Source organism: Miscanthus floridulus, chromosome 5 (assembly GCF_019320115.1).
Source record: "Miscanthus floridulus cultivar M001 chromosome 5, ASM1932011v1, whole genome shotgun sequence".
Taxonomy (NCBI): Eukaryota; Viridiplantae; Streptophyta; class Magnoliopsida; order Poales; family Poaceae; genus Miscanthus; species Miscanthus floridulus.
This window is the reverse complement of record NC_089584.1, coordinates 16,064,350-16,075,335: the sequence shown is the minus strand read 5'-3', so window position 1 is coordinate 16,075,335 and position 10,986 is coordinate 16,064,350. Positions and strand designations below refer to the sequence as shown.

At 44.7% G+C, this 10,986-nt stretch overlaps 1 long non-coding RNA gene across 2 annotated transcripts; it reads right to left on the bottom strand.

Annotated features, from left to right (window-relative positions):
* Positions 1-59: 59 nt before the first annotated feature.
* On the bottom strand, positions 60-3,730 carry LOC136451617 (uncharacterized). 2 transcript variants are annotated; one of them, XR_010758617.1, is made up of 3 exons: positions 3,503-3,730; positions 1,501-1,686; positions 60-554 (listed from the first exon to the last, which is right to left on the bottom strand). It is a non-coding gene; the product is annotated as an uncharacterized lncRNA (long non-coding RNA). The 2 variants fall into 2 exon arrangements; XR_010758616.1 differs by having other exon boundaries at positions 62-554; positions 1,614-1,686; positions 3,503-3,721.
* Between the last annotated feature and the right edge of the window lie 7,256 nt (positions 3,731-10,986).

Below are 10,986 nucleotides of genomic sequence, written 5' to 3'. Positions count from 1 at the left end.
GCGGACATGTACATTCAAGCATCTTTAAGCATAACGGAGTAATAAAATAGAAAAAAAAGGGAACACAAACCAAATAAGCAGCAATGATAGCATTTAGAGTGGAAAAGACGAAGAAGGGTTAATTCGAATCATGCCATTACAAATGCCACACTTTGGAAATCTACCATTACAATTTATTTCTTCCTTGAATCGTGCCATTTTAGAGGGATGCAAGGTGTTTATAACAATTTCTCTATAGCGGTAATAGAATAACCTATTCTACAGCCAAGGCCAATAGACTGGACGATGTGATGACTGATGACCGTGATCTTGCATCCCTGCTCGGCTACTCCTGCCCAACCAGCCTGCTAGCATCACACAGCGCTCTTCCACTAGGCTCGGCTGTTCAATTTGACTCAGCTCTGAGGACCAATGCGCTAGAGCCATCACATAGTGCCCCAAAATTGGGTTTGTTGACCGCTGACCTCAGAAAACGACCGAATCCTCTCATCTTCTCCTTCGTTCACCGCCAGACACGCCAGCTGGAGACCAATCTCTAGCTCTGCCCCTGCCTCCTGGTGTCAGACCAAGAATTTTCCACGTAAGGTGCCATCGAGCAAAATTTTTTAAGGAATCTACAGGGGTGGAAAGCCCCTACAGCTTATATTAAAAATTTAAAAGAAACCACCAAAGTACAGTAGTTCAAGATACAAAGAAAGAAACAAAAAAAAAAGGAACCAGATAGCAGATTACACATGATTTTGTATCCATTGATCAAAGGTTGCTAAGAGCCTGAGCCTTGACTTTACTCTAAGGCTCCGTTTCGTTTAGGCCATTCCCGGCCACGAACGGCCAGGAATGGTTCCGGCGTTATTGAAAATACTGAGGCCTCGTTCGGTAACCTCGGAATGCTTCCAGACCAGGATCGGAACCTGGCATGGTTTGAGTGGTTCCGTGCGTGTCACTCAAACCAGGCCTGGGTGCCATTCCATCCGATTTAATTCCCACACATAAAGAAATTATTGTTCGGCAATACAGGCTTCAAACCAGGACTATACCAGGAACGTGCAACACAAACTGAACTGTCTAGTACTTGAGGCACGCAAAGTCACACATTCAGCCATACTCCTCCGTGTGCAAACACTTGTAAAAAAATCTTGCTACTGATGACATAATAACACAACAAATTATACTTGCAGATCATATTGCCTTGTACTACTGTTGGCCATGCAAAGCAAATCCAAAAGAAATTTCACAACCTGATAATCAAATGTAAGTGCTTGTCATAAATAAATCTCTCATGTTTTGGGGTTCTTGATTTGCAAGTCTCTCATCATGCTCTCATACGTGTAGAGATAATGAGCAGCAATAATAGCAGAGTACCACAGATGTGCAGCCACAGATAAAGAAACATGCTAGCTAGTGCCAAAAGTGACAAAATGTGCACCAAAGGATGTCCAAAGCATAATTGTGTAACCAGTTTGAAAACATAATGTCGACGAAATATGATCGGCAGTCTACCTAGGGGTATGACCAAGGTAGTAGTTTATCGCCAGACAGGTGCGCAAGCTACGAACGAGATGGTGACGCAAGACAGACACGAGATTTTATCCAGGTTCGGCCGCCGTGAGTACCTTCTAGAGTTGCTACCAGATCCCAAGAGGGCGGAGATTCACCTTCCCCTACTCTAAGCGGTGCTGGTGAGATCTACAAGTAATAAGAAAATGTCTGTGTTAAGAAAAAAACACACTTGATCAAGGAAATTAGTGGCATAGAAAGAGCACAATAGTTATGTGACTGACCAAGCCTAGAGAGCTCAAAGTTTTGCAGTGATTAAAAGACTCTTGTAGTCAAATAGAAAAAAGCATCAAGTTTTCAGCAATGAAGTATACAAAATATACAAGGTGCATCAGAAATTTGAGCATCAGAACATCGCTGCAAAAATGCTAACCAGCGAGCTCAAATGATTAGTGAATTTCATTTCCCGCAACTTTGCTAACTTCCTAACATATAGAAATGGAAATGACTGCAGCCAAGGAAAAATATTGTAGATTCCAATTTCACTTGAGGGACAAAGGGATAAAGTCACAAATCCACTTGAGCAGGTTCCGATTCCCTACTTGATGTTAAGCAAGTGTACTGATAAGTAGACAACAAGATTCATAAGTAAACAAGCAAATCCTAAACTAATAGTGCAGTGAAAATTGAGCCCCTACAGTTAACATATAAGCTAATCACTACATGCTGCAACAATCAACTACAACACTAAATTGCAACAAGTTTCAGTTTTTTCAGTTAATAATACATAATTATTTGGCGAATCAAGACATTGACACTTTACGAATTATTGACTCTCCATTTTCAGTGTCACTTCACATGCACTGCAAGAACCATAAAAAATTGGAAAAGCATGCCTACTGCTCCAAAAAATCTGTAGGTCATCATCTTCAGCTAGATTCCAGCACCAGTATCAAAGCATGGCCATGATTTGGTAACATTCAACAAGTTTTTTATCATAATAATCATTTAATTCAAGTTGAGGACATGGCATCCAATTCCAGTTATAAATTGATACTAGCCGATAGAAGGAAAATAAAAATATTAAGCAAGAGAACATTAAAAATTTAGTACTTTGAACTTGCAGTGTGAATTTCTCCAGAAAGCATTTTGTGGCAAGAGGGCTATGCTATAACACATGGTGCTATCGCTAACTGATGCAGTCCAGCGAGCTTAGCTATACTAATTGATTTTTCAGATGAAACAATTTTTTTTAGACTAGAGAGCGTGTCAAGAATCAAGATGACATGGGCTATACAAAACTACCACCTTTAAAAAAAAAACTACATAGTACATATATTCACTCCCAACCAAAATCTACAGAAACACCATTAGCATTGTATGATAATCAAGTCACTCGATTTCCCATTTTGATTGTAAATTTGAGATCCATTAGTACATAAATGCATCTCCTAGAATATGGCATGTCAGAACTGTAGTTCTCTTTAGTTCGCCAAAACCAATACAAGGAGCAATTGTTCAAATCAGCGTGTATACAAAAGGAGAACTCTCGGCACTCAACATTGTGTATCTCTTGCCTTGCAGATGCGCAAGGCGCACTCTAACCAGCACAAACAAGCAATAATTTCTGTCATGGGTCGCCCAAAAAGCTGAACTGATTCCAGAAGATCCAAAACAAAGTGATGCGCCTCTCATCACTACCATGAAACAAACAAATACACAAAATGATCTCGTTTGCCTAGCTACTGCAGAGTAAACAGAGAGGTGTAATTGAGTGTCTGTATTATTTGCCGCAAGCACACAAACCTTCAGCGAACAGGGGATCAGACTTCAGATCCAGTGGGCAGCGAAGGCAACAGATGACCGAAGTGAAAGTTGGTCACGAGGCCGAAGCTGGAGACCTGGGACCGGCCGGCCCCTCGACGGACAGGACGAATCAGCCAGAACCCTATCAAGAACCCTAGCGCCAGGGACAGGGAGAGAAGAGGGCAAGAAGAGGGCTTACAGGCGAGAAGGTGGCGGAGATCGTAGATGTTCGATGGGTAGCGGTCGCCGTAGCCTCGTGCCGCGCCGTCGCCTCCGCTCGGTGGTGCCGCGCCGTCGCCTCCCCTCGGTGGTGCCGCGCCGTCGCCTCTCATCGCGTCGAATAGGTTTCGTTCGGGTCCGTTTTCGTTCCGGGTGGAGGAGGGGGCAAAATGGTCCAGATTGACCGAGTTTTATTCCGGGCCGAATCTAGCCGAATGACTATTCTTGGTCTGGCCTGAATTGAAACCGGCCTATTCGATCCCGGGTGGAACAGGCCAGATTCCGAGCCAATCCGGCCTAACCGAACGAGGCCTGAAGAAACGGCATGCCAGGATTGAATCCAGGCCAGGTTGGTCCACAACTAAACGGAGCCTAAAAGAGAGCAACGACAACTCCTTGAGGAAAAGAAACCTGCAGTCCAGAACACAAGGACTCCACAGGTGCATGATGGTAGAGAACACAATTATAATCCTCTAAAGCCATATTCTTTCTTTTTAACAATTCCCTGGTATTTAATCTGTCCTTCAGGAGCAACCAAAAAAACACCTTAGGCTTAGGCTGACAAGCACCCTGTTCGCTTGTTGGTTTCAGCCAGCCCAAACCAGCCAGCTAACAGTATTTTCCTCTCACAACAAACCAGCACCAGCCAGCCTAATCCAGCCGAGAAACCAACCAGCGAATAAGCCGAAGATTATTTTCATATCCAGGAATACACTAGGTGCACTTGCCTTACACCTGACATATGGGAATATGCTCTGTTGGAAGCAAACTGAATGGAACCCCAAATAAAACTCCAGAGGTCATTTCCAGCTTGAAGATCAATAACTTCAATAATATCTGAGAGCTCATGGGACTGAGCAAACTTCATCAGATAAAGGCAAGTGGAAGAGATCAAAGAAGTCTAAAGACTGATAGACATTTTGAACTAACAAAAGTTGCTCTCTAACACAGGAAAAAAAAGCTCTGGAAACCTTTGAAACAGGGGCATGTCAAACCAGGTGTCAAACCAAAACGAACAGGATGAGCCATCTCTGACAGTAGCAGTAGCCATCCCTTTCACCATGTTCGCTTGTTGGTTTCAGCCAGCCAAAACCAGCCAGCCAACAGTGTTTTCTTCTCACAATAAACCAGCACCAACCAGCCCAAACCAGTCCAGAAACTAACCAGCGAACAGGCCGTTTGTAGGTTGTCAACAGCTAGCAGACATCCTTCCACCAAAAAGAACCTTTCCTATTATTAAAAGGTAGCTTACCATTGGCATAATGACAATTCCAGACCAAATGCACCCAATACAAATCAACTTTGCTAAAAATTTATGCAGATTCTTGAGTAGAAGACTTTCATTCTAAGTTTGAAGATTCAAGACACCCAGACCTCCATTTTCTTTTGAAGCACAAACCATCTTCAAGCTTAACAGGCTGCAGGACCAGGACTGTCCTGAAGTAGATCAGGCAGAGATTAAAGCTCACTGAGACGCTTGTACATGGTTGACTGCCCAAACGCACAGCAGTTCAAAAAGTGTCTCATGTTAGAAGAACAAGGCGTTCGAGTCCATGTTACAACACATAGTACAGATGATCGGAATATCTTTCCAGATGAATCTCTAATTCTCTACAATTAGTAAAGTTGCTTTAGACCTTTTTGGGCGGGTGGCATAACCGCATAAGCAAGGGGGAGAACATCGAACTAAAACTTTTTTGCGGGTTTTATTTTACAGAACACACTGTTTACGCTATATTTATTGGGTTCAATGGTGCGAGGAAAAGAAAATGCGCATCTTCCTAGTATGCGCAACTAACGCAGTTCTTGGCGTATTTCGGCTGGCCTTATATTTTTAGACTTGCATTCTAGGGTAGATGTATTGTAAGCAAACTTTAAATCTGGATTGAGCAATTGAGCAGTGTGGGCCGTGTGTTGTAATAAGTGCGTGGGACTGGTTTTATTAGCCGGATGTAATGTTGCAAACTTTAAAAGAGTGAAGCCGGATATTTCTGGACTATATCAGTCTGCAGGATCATTCCATGCAACAAAGGAAAAGGGTAACCATAGGGAGCTGAACACAGATCCGATTAATCGATGATGGGAGATAAGAACTTCCTCAAAAGATGATGGGAGATAAGAACATGCAGTCGGCGGCAATATAGCTGCAGCGGTGCTGTAAAGTGTTTCGTACCAGCCTAGCCCTTCGCCTAATCGCCTCCACAGGTGGCTCCGTGCATGCAGGCGCTGCCAAACCCAATTCCAATTCCAATTCCAGCACCTGATCTTTGACTCCTCGCATATGCGGTCAAGACACCACTAGATTCGCTGGGTATCATGGATAGCAGGAGGTGAATCAGAATATGTATCTAGATCAAAATTAGCACGGCATGACGCGACAAAATTACAATAATCTTTTTTTAGATTAAAGGAAATTACTAACCCGAAGCCAAGAGGGGTCGAGAAAAACGGTAGAGGTAGATTTAGAATACTGTATATATTGTAGCCATCTTACCTTCACCGGCGAAATGGATGGCAACACCAGAAATAGGCAAACAAAGTCTCTTTTTTTTTGTGATTCAATAGGCAAACAGAGTCTACGGGAAACAACTTGAACGAATCCTAGCAAGAAGAAAAAGTTAAGCCCGCGGGCAGCGGAGGACACCTCAAAGGATCAGGCTGACGGGCTCCCACTTCCCGGTTAGTACATCGAGAAGGAAAGAGGAGACTACGGCCCCGTTCGCTGGTCTGAAACTTGGTTGAAACTGGCTGAAAAACACTGTTCCGGCTGAATTGTTGTGAGAGAAAAACACTGTTCCGGCTGAAAAAAAAGCCGAACAAGCTATTTTTAAGCCAAGCGAACGGGGCCTACGATTGAGGAAAAATCAAGAGCAAATTACTTAAACGCCATATTGAAAATTATAATCACTCACTGGAAATTATGACTTCCCTTCGTTACCGCTGAATCTTATTTTTTTTGTTCCCTTAATAACATGCCATCGCCATCAAAAAAAAAAAAATTGAACTTCGTCGCCATCATTTTTGGTGCCCTGTCTAGAAACCAGCTGCCCGCCCATACTCTATCTGTCAACGGGCGCGTCCACACCGCGCGGCACGCCCCATGTCCCTGTGCAGCGCGCGGGGCGCCCAGCCCGGCCCCAACCCGTGCGTCCGGGTCCGCACCCAAGGAATTTTCTGAAAAATCAGAGCAGGAAGGGGAAGATCACCGGTCTCCATCCTGAAACTGAAAGCCGCCGCCTCACGAAACATGGAACTCTGCCCGTCTCTGAACACAACTAACAAGTACTGTAACAACCTGGAGGAGCACAGACATAGGATAGGAGTGCACAGCACGGGGATCTCAGAGGTGGCCTGCAGCCCACGATTGTTGCCTATATATATAGCCTATATATATGCATTGTATTGTAGTAGAAATGAAATTTACTACTACGACTCAATTAATAATACGTATTGTACGAAGAGTACATATGCAGCGAGCACATGCATGACGAGCTCCGGAGTCCGGACACACAGAGAAGCAGAAGCAAGTCCCTCTCCCCGCGATGAAACAAGTCGATGGATATATCCTCCTCCTCCACTCCTGCAAATTAGTAAAATAAAACAGCAGCGGATTATATATACAGCAGAGATAGCAGAATATTCAAACCTAGGTACTGAAACTTGCTGATATTCCCTGAACCCCGAAGATGGTCTAAACAATCGAATTGGGCATTAAATCTGTCGGGATCGAAATTATCTTTCTGCAAAGCAAAACAGAATTTCTCTAAAAAAAAGCAAAAGAGAAAAGATCACTGGACTCCTAAGTTTCGTTCCAGTTTTGAAGCCCAGGACCTTGTTGGGCAGAGAGGGGTTAACCAATGGCCACAAGCTGCCATTTTGGTCTCGGAGAAGAAGGAAGGATAGGAGGGGAAGCTAGAGTGGATCTTCCCGGTCCCGGGTTGTCCACTTGTCGACTGGGTGAATCGTGAATGAGAGAGAGGTGTGACTAGAGCTGCGCGACCGAGGCGAGGAATGGAGAAAGCAGAGGAAGGACCTAGCTTGCTAGACGTACCTCAATCAATCGGCTAAAGCGTTGTAGATCTTCAGGAGGAGATCGGGGTCGAAGTCAACACCCCCCCCCCCCCCCCCCCCCCCGCCGCCCCCCCCACCCCCCCCCCCCCCCCCCCCGAGCAACAGCTACGACGAGGGTGAGGAAGGAGAAGCACAGGTTGATGAAGCCACCGTGCCCGGCGGCCGCGTCCCACCGTGCTCACCCACACCCCAACGGAGAGGGTGACGACGCCGACGAGCACGGCCCCGACTCACGAAACATTCGAAATTTTGCACTCTATGTTTTGGAATTTTGTACTACCACATTTCAAACTTTGTATTATTAGACACAAAACTTTATAATCACACATTAAACGTCAAAACATACGCAATATGGGTCTACTTTTGTAGATCTCATCATAATGAACGCAATACAAACGGAATTAAAAGTAAATGCTTTATAAAAAAAAAGTTATTACATTTTAAATAGATGAATAACTTTAAAAAAGGGGTGCACTTTTCATCTGCGGTTACACGAAAAAGTGGATTTCTCACATCGGGACAGAAAAGAAAACGTACGAAAAAGCTATGGAAATGGTCGGCGGGATTTATTGCTGCTACGGCTGATTTGTTGTGAGAGAAAAATATTATTCCTCAACTGATTTATATAAATTAAAGCCGGCTAAACAGCACCAGCTAACCAGGCCGAAGCGCGGGTTCCCAGAAAAGCTCAGACACAGAAAGACATTGCGCGCTGATAACCATCCCGATGCACGCGCGTCAAGTAAGGATTAGGCGGGGGTGGGGGGTGGGGGGTGGGGGCGGGGGGCAACATCCTCAGCGCCCCGCGCCCCGCAGCCGTGCCGTGCTCCAGAGACGTCCTCGCCGCAGGAGCTGCGTCAAAGCAAAAGCCAATCCAATCTCCACCTCCCTTGATCCTCTTTGCTCGGATTCAGATCTTAGTTTGCTGGAAGTAGCGATGAAAACGGTACGGATATTTTCCGACCGTATTCGAAACCGAATCCGTTTAGAGGGGTTGAGATATGTCCGTATCCGAGTCCGGATATCCAACATCCGATACCGTATCCGTATCCAAATACTTAAATCGCATATTTATGATGTCGATATCCAATCGTATCCTATCCGACATAATTGACACTATCCGTATTCGAATCCAAATCCAGACAAAAATATAAAAATAAATATAATATCGATAATATCCATTCGTATCCTATCCATTTTCATCCTAGAAGCCGGCAAGGAGCGGACGTCCCTGGTCTGGATACCGTGACCACGCTGCAGGGAGGCCAAGTGGTGCTCGCGTGAGTAGGTCCGCCCCACGCCGTAAGATGTGAGAGGAACCGCCGCAGGCGGGCAGCGCTGTCCTTCCTGCCTGTTCGCTGGGTGTTCAAGCAGCTTTTCAGGCTACTGCTCCTCTTGTTTCACGATGTGCCAGCTGCTGATTGGATGTCGTACGTGCCACAACTGTTTTATGGCTGCACAGCCGCAGCTGCAGCCAATTGCCTGTTCATCATAGATGAAAGCCACACAAAAAAAAAATTGAGAATTCCGACGTTCAAAGATGGCCGTGCGCGTCGAGAGAGATTAATTATGAGGTTCTACGCTAGTATATGGTCAGTGCGTTTGTTGAAAGTTTTGGTTTATAAGGGCAGTCCCAATGGTGTGTTGACGATGGTTTCTATCCTTATTAAATGACTTACTATGTAGATAAAATGCTGACATGGCAACGTAATTAATGAAGAAAGAGAGCAAAAATCCTAGAAATGGTTTCCTCATGAAGAAATCAGGTCTTCTCTTGACCCAATGCACCCAGAAACCATGAAATCACCATTGGAGAGAAACCACCAGTTTCCAGGGGCTCGTGCCACACTCCCATTAGAGGAAGAAGATAGAGTTGGGAGAGAGAAAGAGAAAATAATTATTACACAAAGACACCTCCACTGTGGAAGATAGTTTATATAGATGATTTCTTATGCTATGAAAACCGTATCAGTTTTTTTCATTGGGACTACCTTAGTATCCTCTCCCTACCGTTATCTGTCATAATAAGTGATTAGAGACACAGAGTGGTCAGTGCTGCTCTCCGGCTAGCAAAAGCTCAGCCGTCTTGATCTCTACTAGGAGCATGCATTCTTATCCTGCCCTGTTTTGACCATCCCAGCGGGGGTGGTCGCTGTAGGCAGGAGGTGCACCTCCTTGCTGGCTTCCAGCACACGGGGAAGCAAAGATACCAACAGAGGGCCGGGGATCGTGGAGTTTGGAATGGAATTTGTGTTAGCAACAGCAGGGGGGGAGAAGAAGAACACGGCAGAAAAGCAGAGAGGAAAATAACGGAAAGAGGAAGGATTGTATTAATTCACACTTTTCCTATAAATTTTGGACGGGGTTAAAGCACGACAGGTCACGCAAATCGTGGAGCGCACGACCCCCAGGCCAGAACCCCCCCCCCCCCCCCACCCCCACCCCCCCCCCCCCCCCCCACGCAACTCAATTCTGCATGCAGCCAGTATACGCGCCGACAAGCCCATCTACCATGACGCCATCTCACGCAAACAACAAAAAAACACAACATTTTCTTTAAACTGTTATAATTTTTGAATGTTGCATCCATTTTTAATTCTATCTGCAACGGTGAACAAAACTAGACCCCACTTACCTATATTTCAGAGAATTTCATTCCAGTAGCAATTTAGGTGTAAAAATATGCTAGGAGATTTATAAAAGGAGTTGCTACTATGTAATATTAAACTTGCAGCTCTAAAAATATAATAAATTTTTTTACATGGCATGCACACCGATTGTTACCATGAGAATATAATAAATTTGTTATATATTATTCACATAAATGTACTAACCCCTAAAGAGAGTAGCGGACCAAAATAAGACAAGTTGCAACCTAGAGGGGCAAATTATTAAAATAAATATTCAATGAGCTGTCAATTAGGGGGTAAGTTATTATACAACAAATTACAAAAATCCAGGAAACATGACTTGCTGCCAACTGGGGGCATTTATTAAAAAATGAGGGTAGCGACGTAAAACAAGACAAGCTACAACCTAGGAGCAAATTATTAGAACAAGAATTGCATAAGCTGCCAACTAAAGGAGCAAATTATTATATAACCCACTATATGAGCCGGGAGACTAGCTGACAATTGGAGGGGCATTTATTAAAAAGGCACGAGTAGCGACCCAAAAATAAGACAAGCTCCATCCCGAGGGGCAAATTATTAGAAGAAGCATTGCTATTTGGGGTCAAGGTGAGCCCCAATCTTCACGGTCTTGGAGGGATTGTCGAGGCCGAGGCCGATCTCATTTATTTTCTTGGACTTGGCGGAGGCGCGAGGAAGCTCCAGCTCTGGGATCTCCATGTCGTCGGCGGGCACCGTCTTGGCTTCGGTGACCACACTGGTC